The following is a 24,031-nucleotide window of genomic DNA, read 5'->3' as shown; positions in this document are numbered from 1 at the left end:
ATGGTAAATAATTACTGAAATGTCAGAAAAGTTTGGGTAACTTGATTCCTAGGGCACAAAGCCTACTGACACTCACGTCCAAATGTTTCATTTGCAGATACACTCTGACACAGCCCTATGCTGAGTATTGATGCTGTTTGTTATAAGAGGTGCTATATAAAACAAAAATCAGATTAAATCTAAAATGGCCATATTGTAGTCTTATCTTCTTAGTACCGAGCCTGACAATAGTGCTCATTATCAAAGGTTCATCCAGTCATGTCTTGTAATTTTCTAATCCGCCTAATCCTGAGCAGGGTCACATTCATCCAGATGTTCATCCATTATTAATTCCACTTAACCCATCAAGTCATTATCAACACAGATTAATTCAGGTCAGGGTCACAACATGACTGTAAGATCTCGGAATAAATAAAGCCGCCTTTAAGTACTGGCAGTGGAACAGCAAAGTAATTAAGGGGAGACTTTATTAGCCCGTTACACACCCAACACACACGTATTCAGGAAGTATTCAGACCCCAGGCCGGCACCACCATTAAGGTGAATTAGGCATTTGCTGAGGGTGCAGATCATAGAGGGGGACACAGCCACAAATGTTAGCTACCAAAAAGTCAGTGGCTGCACTAATAAGCTTGGCGTAGGGTGCACAATAACCAAGAACTGGCACTGCGCAGACCCCTTCACTTGTGTCACGCTTTGTTTTGCTGCAGCCTTGAGCTAAAATCATTTCAATTCTTTTTTCTTTTCCCCCTTCAAAGCAATACTCCACACTATGGAATGGCAAAACAAGAACAGGACTTTGGGAATTTTTGCACTTCTGTTGATAAGTAAAAAATATAAATATCACATTGGCACACGTATTCAGACCCTTTGTTATGACATTTGAAATCTGGCTCAGGAGTTCCCCATAGACCACTTTCACGGGTATCTATGACGACTTCCTGCCAGTTTCCTGCTGGGATGATCAACTTCCTGTTGAATGGTAGTCAGTAAACACAATGGAGCAATCAGGACTGTTATTCAGATGTACTCTTAAAAATCTTCCCAAACTGACCATGGCGTATGTTACACAATTAGTGGAGCACAACAAGTCATGTAAAAATCTTAAAAAGGGATACAATTATCCATCCATTCATTATCCAACCCGCTACATCCTAACTACAGGGTCACGGGGGGTCTGCTGGAGCCAATCCCAGCCAACACAGGACACAAAGCAGGAACAAATCCCCGGGCAGGGCACCAGCCCACAGCAGGGCATACGCACACACACAACAAGCACACACTAGGGCCAATTTAGGATCGCCAATGCACCTAACCTGCATGTCTTTGGACTGTGGGAGGAAAGCCACGCAGACACGGGGAGAACATGCAAACTCCACGCAGTGAAGTGAACCCAGGTCTCCGAACTGCGAGGCAGCAGCACTACCCACTGCGCCACTGTGCTGCCTGGTATACAAATACTTTTATGAAAATGATCTTTTCAACTGTGAAGGTAAGTGCTCTCTTGTTAATGCAGTTTTGCTAGCTAGCAGCAGGTTGGCACCCTGCCCGGGATTGGTTCCTGCCTTGTGCCTTGTGTTGGCTGGGATTGGCTCCAGCAGACCCCCGTGACTCTGTGTTCGGATTCAGCGGGTTGGAAAATGGATGGATGGATGGATGTGGTAGTCAAATGGATTGATTTTTTTATTCCAACAGATGGCACATTACAAACATTTCTAGTAATAAAATGTATTACTACAAATGTTTATGATGTGCCATCTATCTATCTATCTATCTATCTATCTATCTATCTATCTATCTATCTATCTATCTATCTATCTATCTATCTATCTATCTATCTATCTATCTATCTATCTATTATATAGTGCCTTCAATCTATCTATCTATCATAGTGTGCCTTTCATATCTATCTACTTTTGATCTATTTAAGCCAGTGACCCATTCTGGGCCTGAGCAGGCCTGGAAGCCTGCCTTTTGAGTATGGGGTCTGACTGTTGTGAAATCCCGGGAGTGCACAGCTTCCCAAACACCTGACACAACAGTCACAGGCACCAATCTCTGCAACACAGACATTTATTTCTGCCAGGAAGCACTTTCCCTTGCTCCCCGCTGCAGCCCAGTACGAATAGTACCCATGAATAAGACACCAGATCTCAACATGTTTCTTCTCCTTGTCTCTCTTCTTCAGGTCAACTTCTCCTCAATTCCTCCTCCTCCTCATAAGCATTGTCCTCCGACTCTGGCTTGCTTCTGTGAGGTAGTTGGCTCCTATTAATCCGCACACGGGAGATCTCCAGGTGGCTCGTTAGGGACGTTATTACTCCCAGGTGTGGCGGAAGCCCAAAGTGAGGCTCTGCAGCTCCCCCTGGTGACATCCCTGGAACCCAACAGGGCTGAACCAACCAATGCCAAGTCTCATATAGCCCTGTGGGTCTCTGAGGGGCTGTTACACCCCAGGGTGGCTGCCAAATAGCAGTTCGGGGGACATAGCGCCCTTCATAAGTCATCTGACCCTTTCCTTCCAATATGGAGGTGTCCTGGTCAGGTAATGGCGCCGGCCACCATCCGTTACACTGTCTGGAGTGAAGCCTATTTTGGTGAGGTCTTGGTCTGGTCTTTTTGTGTTTTTGGTGACCTGCACCCTATTTTGCCATCTAAATTGCATTGTATTGTATTGGGTACAGTATGGTGGTGTAGTGGCAGCGCTGCTGCGTCACAACAAGCAGGCCAGGGTTTATGTCCAGGGTGCTCGCTGTGTGGAGTTTTCATGTTCTCCAGGGTTTCCCCCAGGTGCTCCAGTTTCCTTCCACTGTCCAAAAACATGCAGGTGTGGTGGACTGGTGATGATAATTGGGCCCCTAGTGTGTGTGTATCTGTGTGTTAGCCTTGTGATGGACTGGCACCCCGTCCAGGGCTTGTTCCTGCCTTGTGCCCGGTGCTTGCTCGGTCAGGCCACAGCATCCCCACAACCCTGCTCAGGATATTGCAGGTTTGGATAATGGACAGACTGATGTGTTATATGTTTCTATTGTGAGTTTTGTAAAACAACCTGTGGCAGATCTCACTCACTGTGGCAGTCAGCACGGTCTGAATGGGAAGATGCATCTCCATCTCCATTTAGGGATTTTCAGACACATTCTCATGTGTTCCAGGTGGCAATGTCATAGAGTCCAAAGACAAGAAGACAGAAGAGTTCAACAAATTATGGTTATCTGAGAAACACCAGAAAGATCTTTTCAAGAGCCACAGTGGCAAACTCTGGAGAATCTGGGTGGTTGTAAGGATCTGGGCATGAAGATGTTAATCAGCAGGAAGATTAACTGTGGGGTATGGATAGGACAGTGTGGGGCATCACATCTGCAAGTACAGACCCTGGGCATGTAGTCAGTGTGTGCCCAAGGCAAAAAAGAAACACCAGGTCAGTCTGGGATGTTTTATGTCCAGCACTTCAAGCACCAGGGAAGCCATGACAGTTGAAGAGGGCGATGAGCAAAAGAAATGCCTCAAGTTCAGAGGGTGCCAATGCACATTTGAGCTCTAAAGTGGTTTCTAATTACCGCCTGGCCATCTGCACAGTATTGGCAAAAGAGCTCAGAGGCATCTTGGAATTTAAAAGCCGATTCTGAGAAAGTAACAGGTAATTTTGGTTTTGTACCAGCTGGGGCACCACTAGCATGCCAAGCAGCTGAGGCAGTTGGGAAGGGGGAGGGTGCGATTGAAAATGGCTCCTTAGCGTGTTGTGCTCTTGGCGCGCTTCTTGACTGCTTTTCAAGACCTGCTGATAACTGCTTTGCACTGCAGGGTGAGAAGGGGATGCCTGCTAGTGTGGGAGCAGACCTTGCATTCAAATGGTGTGTGTGTGTGTGTGTGTGTGTGTACGAGTGTGTGTGTGGCCTCACCGCAGTTCTCGAGAGATCAAGGGATAAATCACAGAAGGATGCGATGGACCAATCAGCGGCCAGCTGCAAGCCAAGCACAAAGAAGCCAGCCGAGACGGCTCCGCCCCCTCAGTCGGCCCAGCCGTTCGGCAGCCCCTCAAACAAATAATCCTGTCACTTCCAGACGGCGCGAAATTCCTGATCTCTGTCGTGCTTTCTAGTTTCATCTCCCCTCTTTCTTGGAAAACCCTCCCAGAAGCCATCCCGCCTCTGCTAACCACGCCACACACACAAATGGGATGTTCAGCCTGGGATAAGCAGTGTGAAAATACAAACGCTTATAGTGAAGAGTAGGGTGGAAATGACTGCATCTACTGGGAGGGTGGCTCCGAGGTTAGGGATCCTTCTGATTGAATCCCGTAAATGCCAGCAGTGATTCTACTCCGTTTGAGCCCTTAACCTGCAATTGTGCCATCCTGGGTATGACGTTAACCCGCATCCAGCACTGCAAGCAGGCCCTCCAACCTGGAGGGAGAACTGAGGGGTTGGTGGCAGGATTGGCACTCCAGCTACAGTAAAATAACTCACACTGTTCCACTCCGTTTGAAGTAATGTGGTCCTGAGGTGTTGCACGGCTGCCCTCAGGTCTTAATTTGGGATCCTGAGGTGGTCCATCATGTGGTGGGGGGCGCAGCAGTGTGTTTTATCAGTGCACACTCTCTCTACTAGGAAGGAGGAAAGGGCAGGGTGATGCACTCACAGAAATGTCCAGTCCAGTTCCTACAGATGGTCAGCCCCTCAGACTTGATTGTGTCTTGCACGTGATGTAATTCAAGTCCATATTCAGAAATAACTTCACCTGACATGACAATCCCAGACCTGCTTGAAACAGTTCAGTTGGATTTAACAGCAGCAGGCCATCCCTGTTGAGTGGCCCACTCATTCATGTCCATCTCTAGATGACCAACATTTGAACCTTCTCTTATAATCTGTAAGAAATGTCTGGATGAGAGAGCGGGACAGCTTAGCATTTGATGGACTGGATGGTCTCCTCTCGTTAGTCAAATCTCTTATATTTTTATGTTCTTATAACCAAAACACTGGTAGGGAGCCCTTGTGGTGGACCTGAATGAAGCCACCTGTTACAGTATATAAAAGACCAGAACTGCCTTTATATTATATAGCACCTGGTGATGGTGCATAACTCTAATGATGCTAGATAAAATAACGACCCGGGGGGTGTGAGAGGTGGAGAAATGGAATTAGCTTCTTTACTCCGATTGTTATTGAGTGGCCCTTAAAAGGACCATTTGGCATCTTTGGCGCTGTTTACGCCTTGCCACTCGGGTCTTGAGCGGTGACAGGTGCTCCCAGCTGCTTTCTCCCTTTGTCCACTCATGCATGCCACCTGACTCTGCCTCACTCTGCTCACTCAGGATCAGAGGCACTTCGTATGCCACACTTTCTGTGAGCTGACCCAAGCCCAGGGTCCAAATCTGACGTTCACTGGCAGCCATGTTGAACCCATCAGGTAGATTATTAACAAAAAATAAATAAATAAATAAATCAAGACTCTTTAAAATCAAACTGAAAGCAGATATATACAAAGTGGTCTACATTAATTACAACTATAAAACTTAAAATTACTGATGAATCCTCCTTTGATATGACATACCCAAATCATCACTGATGCAGTCAATTGTATCTGGAATTGTGGTGAGTCAGTATGGTGGACTGTCTTACACAATAAAGACAAAATTAAACTCCAGTCAACAAAGGGAAATGAAAAGCACAAGCCAGGGAATGGAGTCAAGAAAATAGCCAGGTCACTGAATATCCCTTGGGGTCCGGTTAAAGCAGTCATTAAGAAACAGAAAGAATATGTGAATCTACCTAGAGCAGGCCATCCACAAAAATGGAGAGATTGAGCAAGAAGAACCCTAAGCCTCAGTCACGTTAAATTGTAGCAGGTTATTAGAGAAACCGTTATAAGTGCATTAGCACTGCTGAAAACTGCTGTTCTCGTCACTTGGGTTACAAAGTTCCTAAAGTTCAATTCTGGGTTCAAAAATGGCCAAAAGAAAACAGCTTTCTCTAGAAACATACATATATATATATACATATACTGTATATACTGTATATATACAGGTGCTGGTCATAAAATTAGAATATCATGACAAAGTTGATTTATTTCAGTAATTCCATTCAAAAAGTGAAACTTGTATATTAGATTCATTCATTACACACAGACTGATGTATTTCAAATGTTTATTTCTTTTAATGTTGATGATTATAGCTGACAACTAATGAAAGTCCCAAATTCAGTATCTCGGAAAATTAGAATATCAATTAAGACCAATGCAAAAAAAGGATTTTTAGAAATGTCGGCCAACTGAAAGGTATGAACATGAAAAGTATGAGCATGTACAGCACTCAATATTTAGTTGGGGCTCCTTTGGCCTGGATTACTGCAGCAATGCGGCGTGGCATGGAGTCGATCAGTCTGTGGCACTGCTCAGGTGTTATGAGAGCCCATGTTGCTCTGATAGTGGCCTTCAGCTCTTCTGAATTGTTGGGTCTGGCGTACTGCATCTTCCTCTTCACAATAACCCATAGATTTTCTATGGGGTTAAGGTCAGGTGAGTTTGCTGGCCAATCAAGAACAGGGATGTCATGGTCCTTAAACCAGGTACTGGTAGCTTTGGCACTGTGTGCAGCTGCCAGGTCCTGTTGGAAAATGAAATCTGCATCTCCATAAAGTTCATCAGCAGCAGGAAGCATGAAGTGCTCTAAAACTTCCTGGTAGACGGCTGCATTGACCTTGGACCTCAGAAAACACAATGGACCAACACCAGCAGATGACATGGCACCCCAAACCATCACTGACTGTGGAAACTTTAGACTGGACCTCACGCAACGTGGATTCTGTGCCTCTCCTCTCTTCCTCCAGACTCTGGGACCTTGATTTCCAAAGGAAATGCAAAATTTACTTTCATCAGAGAGCATAACTTTGGACTACTCAGCAGCAGTCCAAAGGCGAGACACTTCTGACGCTGTCTCTTGTTCAAGAGTGGCTTGACACAAGGAATGCGACAGCTGAAACCCATGTCTTGCATACGTCTGTGCGTGGTGGTTCTTGAAGCACTGACTCCAGCTGCAGTCCACTCTTTGTGAATCTCCCCCACATTTTTGAATGGGTTTTGTTTCACAATCCTCTCCAGGGTGCGGTTATCCCTATTGCTTGTACACTTTTTTCTACCCCATCTTGTCCTTCCCTTCTCCTCTCCATTAATGTGCTTCGACACAGAGCTCTGTGAACAGCCAGACTCTTTAGCAATGACCTTTTGTGTCTTGCCCTCATTGTGCAAGGTGTCAATGATCGTCTTTTGGACAACTGTCAAGTCAGCAGTCTTCCCTATGATTGTGTAGCCTACAGAACTAGACTGAGAGACCATTTAAAGGCTTTTGCAGGTGTGTTGAGTTAATTAGCTGATTAGAGTGTGGCACCAGGTGTCTTCAATATTGAACCTTTTCACAATATTCTAATTTTCCTAGATGCTGAATTTGGGACTTTCATTAGTTGTCAGTTATAATCATCAACATTAAAAGAAATAAACATTTGAAATACATCAGTCTGTGTGTAATGAATGAATCTAATATACAAGCTTCACTTTCTGAATGGAATTACTGAAATAAATCAACTTTGACCAGCACCTGTATATATATATATATATATATATATATATATATATATATATATATATATATATATATATATATTGTAATAAGGTGCTATATAGTGCCCGACCCGGCACAGACTGATGCAGAGGTGCGTGTCAAAACACACAGGCTTTTTATTTTTCTTCACCTGTGGGGCACGTCTTCCCCGTGAACCCCACAGGCAATACACAGTCCCAAAAGCACTCACAGTAATCAAAAAACCCTTCTTCTGGCACCACCACTCCTCCCAGTTAACCTCGTCCTCTTCCTCCCGATTCTGGCTCTCGAGTGGTGGTGGCTGGCCCCTTTAATAGCCCACCCAGAAGTGTTCCAGGTGTTTGACCACCTGGTCCCAATTGCACTTCCGGGTGGGGCTGAAGACTCGTCCAGCCGGGTTGTTGATTCCAGGCAACACCCCCTAGCGGCCACCCCAGCTCCCAACCAGGCTGTGGAGGACTCCATCTCCCATGGAGCCATGCGGGAGGTTGGGGGATCACCGTCGGCCAGGGAGGCTTCCACCAAGCATTCCGGGGGAGGAATTGAGATGCCCATGGTTGCTCCTCCGGAACATATGCAACAGGGGCATCCTGGCTGGGCATGAGACCCAGCCGCCCATCACAATATACACGCACAGCGCAGCACTCTGCTGTCGGTCTAGTTGAAGCCAAGGTCAAATGAACATAAACGCTCAGTTGCAGGATTGCACCATTGTTGAACAACACATCACAGTGAGATTTTGCTGGGCAGTAGGAGTGGAACCCGTTGAAATTCACCCAAAGATGTTGGCTCAGGGTGGAAATGAAGACAGTAGGCCTAAATGAAATGTTTATGAAAGAAAATAACAAGTGTAACCAAAGAAGCTCGATCTGGTCGACGATCAAAATCTCACACACAAGCCCACATCGACATGTCGAATTCCTTCATCAGTGAATGCCGACTGTGTTGTCCGAAGTTGCTGCACATTTGGATATCAACGATGGACCTGCATGTGTCATAGTACTTGATGAATTGCAGTACTGTAAAGTTTGCACAAGATGGGTTTCCAAAGAACTTACTGATCTGCACGAGCAACAGTACATGGAAGTTGCAACCCAATGAAATGTTATGAAGAAGATCTGAGCGTTTTGGAGCAGATTGTCACCAGAGTGTGAGACATGGGTCCATCATTGTGAACCAGAACACAGGAGACAAAGCATGCAGTGGAAACACCTGTCGTCTCCAGTAAAGAAGAAATTTAAACGACAGCCCCCTGCCATGAAGATCATCAGGACCTTCTTTTGGGTAATGCAGAGTCCTATCCTGGCACATTTTCAGGAACATGGATGATGAGTGAGCAGCGTAATGTACTGTGCTATGCTTAGAGAGAAACTGATATCTGCAATTCGCAGCAAAGAAAAGGACTGCTGTCAAAATGAGTCTTGGTGCTCCATGACAAAGCATTTTCCCATGTAGCAGCCACAACAGCTGTGGTTTGAGTGTCCCCCACATCCCCCTCAGAGCCATGATGTAGCATCATGCGACTATCACAACTTTTTTCTGCTTAGAGAGGCTTTACGTGGTCACAGGTGATGATGAAGTTAAGGAGAAAAATAAAAAACTAAAGAATGAAGAAGTTATTTGGAACAATGCAAGAAGTGCATGTGGAAGACGTGACAGAGCTAATGTGCTGTGCATCTACAGTACAGCAGACTGCTGCTTGTAAACGGGTACTTAATGGCACCCTTTCAGTGATGATTGGTTTAGGAGTCAGCCAGAGAGATGCCAAGTTTGAAAATTTGTGAATCACTAAGCTATTTTAGTAACGTTTAGTAAATGGGTAAGATGGCTGACTGGAGCAATTGAGCTCACATACTGGTGCAGTGGTTAGCACTGCTGTCAAACAGAGCCGGAGTTCATCAGCTGAGTAGAGTTGGTATGTTCTCCTCAGCTCTGGGAACTCCAATTTTTTGATAAACTTTATTAAACCCCCATGGGAAATTGTCTTTTCACATGACTTTAGTGGGGATCAGAGTGCAGGGTCAGCCATTTTACATCACCCCTGGAGGAATTTTCAGGTTTCAGGGCCCAACGGAGTAGGATCCCTTCTGAAATGTAACAGGCTTTGACCTGGCAACGCTGCAGATGCCAGCGCAGATCCTTAGCCACAGAACCACCACTCGCCTTATTTCCTTTCCTTTTTTATTTCCAATTTCCTTAATATATTCCATGCTGGGCTAATTTGTGCCTCTAAATTGGCTCTGTGTGAGTGACAATGGGTGTGCCGTGAGTGTTCCATGTGCACTGGCGCCTGCCCAGTCCTGAGTGGGCTTTTGACCTAGTAACCAGAGCTCTTGGAATCGGCCCTGAGGCTCTGAACTGTACTAAATAAGCTGGACAATGAGCAAGTGGATATGACAAGACTAGGCTATGGTTTTAATTTAGCAACTTAAATGTCAAACACTGCCGTAAACTGCTTCATTGCGTGACTATCAATTTGATTTGAGAAAAGGATGCTTGGAGGGTCCAAGAAAAACGAGTTTCAAGTAGCTTTAGACTTTAACTCTTTCAGGGCTGATGTCGACTTCTGTCAAAAGGAGGAGTTGATGATGGTTATCAACTGTAAACTATGACAATACCAACTGTTATCTTTTAGTTGGACTCTCGTTGCTAGAAGGAAAGTTAACTTCATTGGTTTGACCGAGATTTCCTGGGCTTGTGTGAGTAGTAAGGCGCAAGCAATAACAAAAATGGAACTGATATAATGGCGAGAGATCCAAGCGAATGCGTAAAGCAAAATACTGCGTGGACGAAGTTTTGCCTATTATCTCCGAACTGGACGATTTTGATACAAGTGATCGAAAACGAATGTGAGGTTCCAGCTTCAGCTGACTGGTCCCCTGCTAATCGTGGTGCTGAACAGATTCATGTAGCTGACACACCTATGGTAATGTTCGCCAGGAAGACTGCCACTTAACAATGGTAAGAGGTAGAAACCAGGTTGCAATGCACTGTGACCGTGACCCCTGCTGCTGCTGCACATTCTTCGCAAACTGGCAGCCGCAGCATGCAGCAACAGACGTTTAATGTTGATTTCTGTGTGAAACCATTGCTTTTCAGAAACTATGTTTTTTTTTGGAAAAAATATTCAGCCGTCAAAGAGTTAAGCACAGACACTCATATACCCATGAATCAGAAGAGGGGTTAAACAGGGTGGTCTACCTTTCGTAATCAGCCATCCATTTTCAAACCCGCTCATCCTGAGCAGGCACACAGAGAAGCCGAGGCCAATTCCAGTAAGCATTGGCTTCAAGGCAGGAGCAGCACAGGGTGAAAACACACACAGACACACACACACACCCACATGCACATCGGGGGCCAATTGAGTGTTGCTAATTGACCTAACCTGCATGTCTTTGGATTGACTGTGGGAGAGATTCAGAGCCCCTGGAGGAAACCCACGTGAACACAAATGGGTGCACCTGGGACATGAAGCCCCTACTCCAGTGTTTCTCAACCTTTAAGTATTTGCGACCCGAGTTTAACAGTTTTAATCGCACCCCCCTAATGTTTTTTTGAAACTGTAATAAAATTTATTCCTATATTTTTTTGCTGCCGATACACCGCTACAAGTTTAAAATTTTCCTACGAATAACGAAATTACGCCACATATGGCAACATTCGCGCCCCCTTTTTTGTTACGTTGCACCCCCTATAGTTTGAGAACCGCTGCCCTACTCCATACTGGAAGGCAGCAATGCTACCCCTGTGCCACAGTGATGCCCCCATTATTAATCAATGGATCATTGTATTAAGCAGACTGAATTGATAGAAATCTGTCTGTGCGCTAAAAAATCATTCAAGCTAAACATATATTACGTGATGCCTTACAAAGTGAACAAAACTGTGTAAAACAATACCAATACAATACAAAGCCATGACAGAAGATGAGATAGACTTTAAAACTCATAAACTAGATTTACAAAACTGACTAAAAGTAAGATAAAAGACAGAAATATTAAGTGGTGGAGCACAATGTTTAAACCAACAGCTATCTTCAACCCTCCATTTTGGCTGATCTCTTTCCACTTTAAAGGCTGTGAAAATCAGTGTTCAGATATGACAGCCCATAACCAAGTCCTGCCTCTGTGTCTTCTCCTCAGCTTGTTACTACCAAGATAGGCTGTGGCTGCCTGTGATCCCTAAATTGGATTGAGCCCCACCCACCAAACCTGGGCTCGCCAATGCAGTGTTAAGCCACGCCCCACTGTTAATTACCTTGAAAGGCAGAGCCCCAAACTCCGCCCACCTGAAGAAGCTATACAAATGAACCATCTTCCTGTCTGAATTACAGGCCTGCAAATGCTTTGGCATCAGATCAGCAGACACAACAATCCACAAATTACTCACCGGAGACGAGACAGCACAGCTGAGTCAGTGTGAGGACGGTCGGAAGGAGCATCGCTAAGAGAAGAATGAAATACTAGGGGGGCCCTGGAGGTCCAGATGCATAACAGGAGGTCAGAACTGGCCTTACCTGTGCAGTCCCTTGTGTGACCATCCCAAGGTCATGTGTTACATTAAGTCTTTTATTTTCAGGTCATCAATCATCTGAGCAGAATAGATCTCGCATGATGAACCCGGCTCTAAGACTACTAGAGTGGCTTCAGGATTTTATGAAAATCCATGTTTCAGGTCAGAGATACTGTAGGTTCCACACTTTCAGTGGACACTAAGTCTAATGTCATCCACTGGACTTGTTTACCAAGCCAAGCTTTAAAATTGAAGGAGTTGGGAGGAGATGACACCTTACAAAGTGAACAAAACTGTATGGTAGTTGAAAACTAAAATTTTAAATTTAAAAAGTGCTCTGAGGGTGTTGATGGAGATGTATAGTGAAGCCCAGAAGGAGTTGCATTGCATCTTTGTGGACCTGGAGAAAGCATATAACAGGGTCCAACTTGAGCTAACCTTCTAATGTCCTCATTTATAACCCTATCCATCCTCGTCACACCCAATGCAAATCTTAGCATCTTTAACTCTGCCACCTCCAGCTCTGTCTCCTGCTTTCTGGTCAGTGCCACCATCTCCAGTCCATATAACATAGCTGGTCTCAGTACCGTCCTGTAGTCCTTCCCTTTCACTCTTGCTGATACCCGTCTGTCACTAATCACTCCTGACACTCTACTGCACCCATTCCACACTGCCTGCACTCTCTTTTTCACTTCTCTTCCACAATCCCCATTACTCTGTACTGTTGATCCCAAGTATTTAAACTCATCCACCTTCGCCAACTCTACTCCTTGCATCCTCACCATTCCACTGACCACCCTCTTATTCACACACATGTATTCTGTCTTGTTCCTACTGACCTTCATTCCTCTCCTCTCTAGAGCATATCTCCACCTCTCCAGGGTCTCCTCAACCTGCTCCCTACTATCGCTACAGATCACAATGTCATCAGCAAATATCATAGTCCATGGACAGGACAATATGGAAGATGATCCGCTGTGGCAACCCATAACAGGAGCAGCCGAAAGAAGAAGAAGAAGAAGAAGGGAGGAGATGGAGTTTGTTCTGGAAGCAATTTCTTTTTTCGTCCCTAGCTGTCGTCCAGCCGAAGGCATCCTCAGAGCCAGTATGCTGCTGTGGGTGCCAATGGATCTCAGATTTCGGACACAAGTCGCTTCCATGCCAGGCGGTCCTTGGCAATGTCTCTGGCTTTGTCAATGCTGAGTCTTGAGTTCTTCAGGTCTTCCTTGATTTGTTTGGACCATGTTCGCTTGGGAGCTGTATGTTGGACTTTCCAACGGCTGGGTTTTTGCTGCCAGAGGATTTTGTATGGTAGAAGTCTGCCACTCATTCGACAAATGTGAGCAAATCATCGTAAGCAAAGGATGGTCCCAACTCCAACCAAGAATGGTCCTAAGTCCAGCTGAAAAAGGAGGAAGATGGTTGCTCTGGAGACGTGGCCAAAACCAGGAAACTGGCAAAACTAGCCTGGAAACCAATGGAAATTGGAACAAATTCAAATGTGAGTCATGCCTCCGGGGTAGCCGATGTGCCAACATCTGGATGTTGGTGTAAAGTTCGCTATTGGCCAAAAAAATAAAGCACTCATGGCAAAATCAGAAATTCACATCGTTGCTTGGAATGTGCAAACAGGCCATCATGCAGGCAAAAAAGAAATTATCGTGAAGGAACTATCAAGCTGCAAAATCTCCATCGCAGCAATATCGGAACTACGAATTACCGGCTCTGGAACAACAACCCTCCAACCTCCATGATCAGATACCAAAAGCATTGACTTAAGATAAGAGCCAACCCTGGATAGTACACCAGTACTTTACACGGCATTTTCATTCAAACCACACCAATTCAGAGTCACCAACTTAGTACTGTCAGACACATAAATCTTCCAAGCTTAGAAATAAAGTTTAATTTGCCTCTGGACCACGGGCTGATGCTGTCACTAACTTCTTCTTCCCTTTAAGCCTTCAGAGCAGATGATAGCCGGCAGGAGGAATTACAGCATCACTTCCTTGGATATCATGAAGCTATCGTCTCTTCCACCTTGGCCTCCATATAAGAACAGCAATACCTGCAAGTCAGCGTTCAGTTAAGAAACTCGCAACTGTGAGAAGATGACGCTCTCCAGCAGCCACCTCCGTGAGAAGACGACAGACTTAAAAAGTACCAGTTGCTGTTCTTCTAATTTTGTTTCGTATTATTTAATAGGCATGTCTAGTAAACGGGGTTCACCCAGCTGGTACCCCAGCTCTTTCTCTTGTTCAGTCTGATTAAACGAGAGTAAATCAAAAACTAAGGGCAATTTGAAAATCACGCAGTAGCCACGATGGATAGCAGCCGATGCAGTACAACACGTTCATGATGGCTTCTGGGTAGTCTGAACACACACAGAGTATCACCATGAGTCTAATTGAGGCCAAAGTCAAATGAACATTGTCACTCACGTGAGCATGGGAGGCAGCTAAAGGGCTCGAATGAGGAGTAATTCCATGCCAAACCAGAGGAGGGCAGAATGCATTAACACTTTCTCTTTTGTTCCTGCTGACCAGTTATGGGAAATTCCGCCTCGATGACATCACTTCCGGGTTCTGGCCCCCGATGTCATCACTTCCGGTTCTTGCCACGATGTCATCACTTCTGGGTTCTGGCCCCCGATGACATCACTTCTGGTTCTGACCCCTTGATGATCTCATTTCCACTGCCATGTGCCATTTTGTCACATATACAGCAGTACCGTTTTGAACTCACTAAAAATTTGTCTTCTTTGCCTTACCAGCAATAAACTACAATATACTGGGTGGCTACCCCAAAACCTTTTTGTGGCTTTGCTTCCTTTTGTTCTGACAACATGCACACCAATGAGGAGGGAACAGGCAACAAGATGATACGGGGTTCAGACTCAGTGTTCAGGAGTACATGTAACACTGCACCATCATGTTGTCTGAAATCAGTGTTACATCCTATAAAAAGACAGAGAGAGGAAAAGCTGGTCTGGGGCTCAAAATTAAAATCACTTCTGGCTGGGAATCTGCAAGCAATACGAGACATATATGGACCAAAGAAGGTGGACAGCCCTCCAAATGATTGAGTCCTTAAAGTCAAACACATGCAAGCCATGCAGTCCCCATTGACAAACAGTGGCAGTAGAAAGTGTCACACTGATGAGCCCAGTGACTTTAAACGTGGCATTGGCATCAGCCACCAACTCCAAAGTTGTCTACCGAATTGGATGCCACCTTTCAGGAGCCACTTGTTTTTATAGTTGCCCTCAGTGGGCATCTTCTCTGAGCTGCGGGTGACAAAAGAGATAGGAGAGTCAGTGATCGCAACCCCTGGTGTCCTGGGGTGGTACTGCTTACCTCAGATGAGTCCAGGAAAGTGACCCTCTGACAGGCATGCGTGACTATATGTATTAGATAGTACCTGACAAATAATACAAAGAGTACACGACATGTGTTGCAGCTTATTTGGGGCTCACTGGGTGTACGCACTTTTGCCTCCCCTTGTGAGGATTGAACCTCAGACATCAGCATTTACTCGATTTAAGCCTGTCATATTACATGACTTTTCCAGCAATTTTCAGTCATCGCCTTCATTTACGTAACATTAAGCTGGAGGCAATCAGCATGTTGTGCTCCCCTGAATTTCAGTCGTCTAGTGTGACATACCCTCCAACGTGTTGGCGACTCACCCTGACATAATCAAACCTGTCTTTAGTCAGAGGGGCAGCTTTGTGTGTGTGAGAGCCGACAAACAATGAATGCTTATCCGGAAGAGCAATGCGCAGAATGTAGTAATGTGGAATAAGGAACATGAGTGTTTCGGTCCTCACAAACAGAAGAGAGGCTCATTTTTCTGATGTCTCGTGTTTTACTTAACAAAACAGAAAGGAAAAAAAGAAAAAAAAACACAAAAAGAGCCGAGACCCCGGCTGAGCTCACCGTACCTATTAACCCTTTGCACAGCAGGAGCTTCCTCAGCCAGCACGCTATTGGCTGTCACAAGAAGGACCCTCAATCATCAAATGTGACTTGGGCAGCGACTCTCTGTCATTTAAATTGACTTGAATTTGACTTACCCCATGACAAAACATCACGTAATGTGACATCCACTTTACGTCTGTAAATGTGATTACTTAACAGAGAAATTGGTGGGAATACCAAAAAAACAAAAAAAAAACAAAAACCAGTAAAACCAAAGAGCTGGTGGTGGATTTTAGGAGGACCAGGCCTTTCATGGACCCCGTGATGATCAGAGGTGACTCTGTGCAGAGGGTGCAGACCTATAAATACCTGGGAGTGCAGCTGGATGATAAATTGGACTGGACTGCCAATACTGATGCTCTGTGTAAGAGAGGACAGAGCCGACTATACTTCCTTAGAAGGCTGGCGTCCTTCAACATCTGCAATGAGATGCTGCAGATGTTCTATCAGACGGTTGTGGCGAGCGCCCTCTTCTGGTGTGCTGGGGAGGCAGCATAAAGAAGAGGGACGCCTCACGCCTGGACAAACTGGTGAGGAAGGCAGGCTGTATTGTTGGCATGGAGCTGGACAGTTTGACATCCGTGGCAGAGCAACAGGCACTGAGCAGACTCCTGTCAATCATGGAGAATCCACTGCATCCACTGAACAGGATCATCTCCAGACAGAGGAGCAGCTTCAGCGACAGACTGAGGAGATCGTTCCTCCCCCACACTATGCGACTTTTCAATTTCACGGGGGGGTAAACGTTAACATTATATAAAGTTACTGTCTGTTATACATGTCTCGCACTGTCCATCTTGCATTTTTTAACTTGCACTCTGTTTTTATCACTCTTTAATTAATATTGTTTTTATCAGTATGCTGCTGCTGGAGTATGTGAATTTCCCCTTTAATTAATAAAGTATGTCGATGTGGGCTTGTGTGTGAGATTTTGATGGTCGACCAGATCGAGCTCCATTGGTTACACTTGTTCTTTCCACTTGAAACCTTTGTGTGGCTAAGGATCTGCGCTGGCATCTGCAGGGTTGCCAGATCAAAGCCCGTTACATTTCAGAAGGGATCCTACTCTATTGGGCCCTGAAACCTAAAAATTCCTCCAGGGGTGATGTAAAATGGCTGACCCTGCACTCTGATCCCCACTAAAGTCATGCAAAAAGACAATTTCCCATGGGGGTTTAATAAAGTTTATCAAAAAATTGGAGCTCCCAGAGCTGAGGAGAACATACCAACTCTACTCAGCTGATGAACTCCGGCTCTGCTTGACAGCAGTGCTAACCACTGCACCAGTATGTGAGCTCAATTGCTCCAGTCAGCCATCTTACCCATTTACTAAACGTTACTAAAATAGCTTAGTGATTCACAAATTTTCAAACTTGGCATCTCTCTGGCTGACTCCTAAACCAATCATCACTGAAAGGGTGCCATTAAGTATCCGTTTACAAGCAGCAGTCTGCTGTACTGTAGATGCACAGCACATTAGCTCTGTCACGTCTTCCACATGCACTTCTTGCATTGTTTCAAATAACTTCTTCATTCTTTAATTTTTTATTTTTCTCCTTAACCTCATCATCACCTGCAACCATGTAAAGCCTCTCTAAGCAGAAAAAAGTTGTGATAGTCGCATGATGCTACATTATGGCTCTGAGGGGGATGTGGAGGACACTCAAACCACAGCTGTTGTGGCTGCTACATGGGAAAATGCTTTGTCATGGAGCAGCAAGACTCATTTTGACAGCAGTCCTTTTCTTTGCTGCAAATTGCAGATTTCAGTTTCTCTCTAAGCATAGCACAGTACGTTAAACTGCTCACTCATCGTCCATGTTCCTGAAAATGTGCCAGGATAGGACTCTGCATTACCCAAAAGAAGGTCCTGATGATCTTCATGGCAGGTGGCTGTCGTTTAAATTTCTTCTTTACTGGAGACGACAGGTGTTTTCACTGCGTGCTTTGTCTCCTGTGTTCTTGTTCACAATGATGGACCCATGTCTCACACTCTGGTGACAATCTGCTCCAAAACGCTCGGATCTTCTTCATAACATTTCATTGGGTTGCAACTTCCATGTACTGTTGCTCGTGCAGATCAGTAAGCTCTTTGGAAACCCATCTTGTGCAAACTTTACAGTACTGCAATTCATCAAGTACTATGACACATGCAGGTCCATCGTTGATATCCAAATGTGCAGCAACTTCAGACAACACAGTCGGCATTCACTGATGAAGGAGTTCGACATGTCGATGTGGGCTTGTGTGTGAGACTTTGATGGTCGACCAGATCGAGCTTCATTGGTTACACTTGTCTTTTCTTTCATAAACTTTTCGTTGAGGCCTGCTGTCTTCATTCCCACCCTGAGCCAACATCTTTGGGTGAATTTCAACGGGTTTCACTCCTACTACCCAGCAAAATCTCACTGTGATGTGTTGTTCAACAATGGTGCAATCCCGCAACTGAGCGTCTATGTTCATTTGACCTTGGCTTCAACTAGACTGACAGAAGAGTGCTGAGCTGTGCGTGTGCGAAATACCCATAAGCCATTGTGAACATGTTGTATGGCAGTAGCTTCCGTCCACGTCATTTTCAAATTGCCTTTACTCTTTGATTTACCCTCGTATGAAATCTACAGTCTCTTTCTCACATGGAATATCTATCTATCTATCTATCTATCTATCTATCTATCTATCTATCTATCTATCTATCTATCTATCTATCTATCTATCTATTATATAGTACCTTTCACACTATCTATCTATCTATCTATCTATCTATCTATCATATAGTGCCTTTCATCTATCTATCTATCTATCTATCTATCTATCTATCTATCTATCTATCTATCTATCTATCTATCTATCTATCTATCTATCATATTGTGCCTTTCATATCTATCTATCTATCTATCTATCTATCTATCTATCTATCTATCTATCTATCTATCTATCTATCTATCTATTATATAGTACCTTTCACACTATCTATCTATCTATCTATCTATCTATCTATCTATCTATCTATCTATCTATCTATCTATCTATCTATCTATTATATAGTACCTTTCACACTATCTATCTATCTATCTATCTATCTATCTATCTATCTATCTATCTATCTATCTATCTATCTATCTATCTATCTATCTATCATATAGTGCCTTTCATCTATCTATCTATCTATCTATCTATCTATCTATCTATCTATCTATCTATCCATCTATCTATCTATCTATCTATCTATCTATCTATCTATCTATCTATCTATCTATCTATCTATCTGAATAATAACCTGCACCCACTGCGGCCCTGCAGGATCTTCAGTTTGACACCCCTGTTCTTGACGGTTTTCCTGTGTGTGCACGTGGTTGGTGGTTTCATTCCCAGTCCAAACACATTACTGTGAACTGCCCAGTGGCCTCATAACGGACTGGCATCTCATTTCAGGGCCGATCCCTGATGCCGTGTACCCAAGAAGTGAAGGGCACTTTACACAATGAACTAAATTAAGCCAAAATTCTTGGTTCACTTTCTCGGGCCATTTTGCACATCAAGTGTAATAAAATGTAAAAGTTTGGGTCAAAGACACAGCACTCCTTTTTTTTCTTTCTTTGAACCGTCAAGAAAAAAAAAATGAAATAAAAACGCTAAAGTGGCGCTAATGAGAAGCAGGCCGACGGAGGAGCGGGTGACGCGCTGTCAGCTTTCCAGATGTGCGTCGGCTTTTACTTTTGTTCTGCTCTGCTTCGAGATGTCTGCACAGTGCGTAATGCTGCCTCCGGCTGCAGTTTTATCAATAATTAAATCTTTTTTTTTTAGTTATTTATTTTTGCCCCCTTTTATTATTTTTTAGGGTCGGTTGGTTCATTTCAAAGTCACCTCAGGTGGGTACCTAAACACACACGGTGCAGTGCCACTAAATCACCAGAGTCTCCGCAGCCACAGAGTGTGAATAGAAAGTTAAACTTCCCAGGTCACTTCCTAGGGTGTGACCTCACATAGCCCCCCACTCCTCCCCCATTCAGCTCCGTCCCGCTCGAGTTGTGTGAGCCGTGCTGGGTGGGCACATAAACCCATCTCCTCCTCCTCCTCCTCCTCCTCCTCCCCTCCGTGCTGCATTCCTTCACGAGGACTTCTCAGAAAGAGATCAAACGCTCGTAAGGCCCCTCGAGGAGTCTGGCATCCTGGACCTTCCCAGGGCCCCGGGGGTCACTGGTGCAGCTCAGGTCACACAGCGCCACTTAGGGAAAATGAGACCAGTCAAGAGCAATTACTGGAGGCTGGGCGGGCGGCTTCTGAAGTTTTCCTTTTTTTTATGAATGAAGACGCAGCGCGGAATAATAGAGACGGCTATGGCGCTTCAGTGCACGTATTCACGTCGGCTCATCAGCTCTCATTTCCATTTTGGGGGCAGCAAAGTCGCAGTGAGGAATGTGTGTTGCCGTTAAGCCGATCGACCTTGTCGCGTCCAACTCTCCCCCCACCAACCCGAACCTCCATGTGGGTGCAGCTCCCGCGCGGCCGCTAAACTAATCACTTTCACATGCGCCCCTTCGTCAATAGGGGGCGCTGACCCATCGGGCCATTTCGAGGCATTAAACAGACTTCTGAAAAAGACACGGCCAAAACTATTAGTAGCCTTGCACTTTATTCAAATTAACACACCATCTTCCTGAAAAGCATTGCAATAAAAATATCTTTTGTCATCCATACACTCTTAGAAATGAAAGGTGCCAGAGTGTGTCTTCAGAGTGATGCCATACTGGACGGCCACAGGTTTTCATTCTAACTGTTTTCTTAAATAGTGATCAGTGTTTGCTGCTAATTAACTTCATTTAATCGATTTGCTTAAACCTCTGACCCCTTAACTCCGATCCTGGTGGGCATCCGTGACCTTGTGTTTTCATTCTAACCATTTTCTTAATTAGTGACTAGTTTTTGCTACTAATTAATTTTATTTGATTGATTTGCTATTCATGACTGAGACCCTGGCGGCACGGTGGTGCAGTGGGTAGCGCTGCTGCCTCTCAGTTAGGAGACCCGGTTTGCTTCCCGGGTCCTCCCTGTGTGGAGTTTGCATATTCTCCCCGTGTCTGCGTGGGTTTCTTCCCACAGTCCAAAGACATGCGGGTTAAGTGCATTGGTGATTCTAAATTGTCCCGTGTGTGTGTGCCCTTCAGAGGGCTGGCACCCTGCCCAGGGTTTGTTTCCTGCCTTGTGCCCTGTGTTGGCTGGGATTGGCTCCAGCAGACCCCCATGACCCTGTAGTTTGGATATAGCAGGTTGGATAATGGATGGATGGACGGACTCAGACCCTTTAAATGAGGGGTTCTGCAACGTTGGACCTGGTGGGCCCGCAGTGCAGGCTGCAAGTTTTCGCTCCAACCCAATTGCTCCATGAAAAGTCATTTATGGCTAATGAGGCCCTGATTGCTCAAGTGACATTTTCCTGCTTCATTTTAGTGGTCTTGATTGTTAAGATTTTTGACACCTTAATTGCTTATTTTAGTCTTAAACAGCTGCATTCACTGTTTTGGTTGTGCCTTATTAGCTATAATAAGATGCAAATGACAAAGGAACCAGCAGTTCTCCTTCTCACTTGTCTCCATTTACACCCTCATAGTGAACTATTTGGTTCACTTAGAAGGTAACTGAAGAGAAAAGAATGAAGAACTGAAAATTACTCCTCCATTTTAGGTTTCGGCTCTTGTTCAGAAAGCGGACGCCACTTGGTTGTTTCAGAATAATTAAGATTAGATAGATAGATAGATAGATAGATAGAATAGATAGATAGAAGATTAGATAGATAGATAGATAGATAGATAGATAGATAGATAGATAGATAGATAGATAGATAGATAGATAGATAGATAGATAGATAGATAGATACTTCATTAATCCCAATGGGAAATTCACATTCTCCAGCAGCAGCAAACAGATACAATAAATAATATTAAATTAAAGAATGATAATAATGCAGGTGAAAAACAGACAATAACTTTGTATAATGTTAATTGTTAACATTTACCTCCCCAGGTGGAATTGAAGAGTCGCATAGTTTGGGGGAGGAACGATCTCCTCAATCTGTCAGTGGAGCAGGACAGTGACAGCAGTCTGTCGCTGAAGCTGCTCTTCTGTCTGGAGATGACACTATTTACTGGATGCAATGGATTCTCCATAATTGATAGGAGCCTGCTGAGCGCCCGTCACTCTGCCACGGATGTCAAACTGTCCAGCTCCGTGCCTACAATAGAGCCTGCCTTCTTCACCAGTTTGTCCAGGCGTGAGGCGTCTTTCCTCTTAATGCTGCCTCCCCAGCACACCACCGTGTAGAAGAGGGCGCTCACCACAACCGTCTGATAGAACATCTGCAGCATCTTATTGCAGATGTTGAAGGACACCAGTCTTCTAAGGAAGTATAGTCGGCTCTGTCCTTTCTTGCACCGCGCATCAGTATTGGCAGTCCAGTCTAATTTATCATCCAAAATTAGGTATATACAGTAAGTAGGTTTCACATTTCTATTATCATTTTAGCCCTAAAATAGTGACTTAACATCAGGGACCTATTTTATTGACCTTAAGGTTAGTGTTTGAGCGAAGGGAAGGCCGTCTCAAGTGGCATCCGCTTTCTGAACAAGTCCCTAGATTTCAGATAATTTGGATGCCATCCTTAGAAAGGAGAATATTTATGATATAGGAATGACCTGACATAGCACAGTTAAAACACTAACAAGTCATGAAGTTAAATAATAAGCAGCACCAAGCGCAGGGAGTGTGGTGTAGTGGTTAAGGCTTTGGACCTCAAACCATGAGGTTATAGGTTCAAATCCCACTACTGACGCTGTGTGCCCCTGACAAGACACTTCACCTGCCTGTGCTCCTACTAGAAAACCGAAAGAAATGGAAACCAACCATATCATAAATGTTGTAGGTCACATTGGATAAAGGCAGCAGCCATGTAAGTAATATGTTAGGGGAATAGAAAGCTGTAGCCCTCCAGGACTGATGTTGCTCATCCTTGCCAAAGGGGGACCATTTTTGGATTCTGCATGAAGGAACCTTTATTTATTTTGAGCTGTAACAGCACTCTTAAAAATAAAGGTGCCAGAGCAGTTCTTTAGAGTGATGCCATTTGTGAAAGACTGCCAGAAAGACCCATTTATGTATTTAGGTCTCCATACAGTGAAGAGCTATGAATGGATGGTAACAGATTTGTGAAATACCAATGGGTTGTGATTTCAAAAGGACTCTTGCTGCTTATCTCCAGTACCACAATCTAAGTCCAGGTTTTCTTAATCTGTTAGTGTCTTACAGTCCACCATATATTAAACATTTTGTTTTTTCTACATGTTATAAAGTTTTTCAAAGCACAAAAAAACAACTTCATATGCAAAGAACTCAAATAAAATGGTGCACGGTCAAACAATGGAACGATGAGGAACCACACAACATGGTAAAGAGCCATATGGCGCTGTTAAGGAACTGTTATGATGAAGAGTGAGCCTCCATAAATAACCATGGATGGGTGTTCATAGATTTGTAAAATACCAGTGACGGCCTGATTTTAATAATAACACCGGTTTTCTTGCCCTGCTAGTGTCCTGCTATTCCTCTACTATGGATCAAAGCTTTTTGTTTCTCCTCGCATATTAAGACCCTTTTCAAAGTCCAAAGAATCGATTTCATATGCAAAGCACCTTTCTCAGAATGAAATGGTTCTCAGGTCAAGCAACCGTTCTTTGAGGATCCACACAAGTCAGTAAAGGGCCTTTAGAGGACGAGTGTTTTTAGGAGTGTACGGGCATTTCTTTGGTGTGCAGTGGAACAAAACATTAAAAACGCTATAGGACTCACTTCTTTTGTATTCTAAACAGATCATTCCAAATAAAATTATTGGAACCCATTAGAACAGGGGTTCTTAACCTGAGGTTTGTGGTCCCCTAGGGCAGGGGTCGCCAA

The sequence above is a fragment of the Erpetoichthys calabaricus genome, chromosome 3 (genome assembly GCF_900747795.2).
Source record: "Erpetoichthys calabaricus chromosome 3, fErpCal1.3, whole genome shotgun sequence".
Classification (NCBI taxonomy): Eukaryota; Metazoa; Chordata; class Cladistia; order Polypteriformes; family Polypteridae; genus Erpetoichthys; species Erpetoichthys calabaricus.
This window is presented reverse-complemented; position numbering follows the sequence as displayed.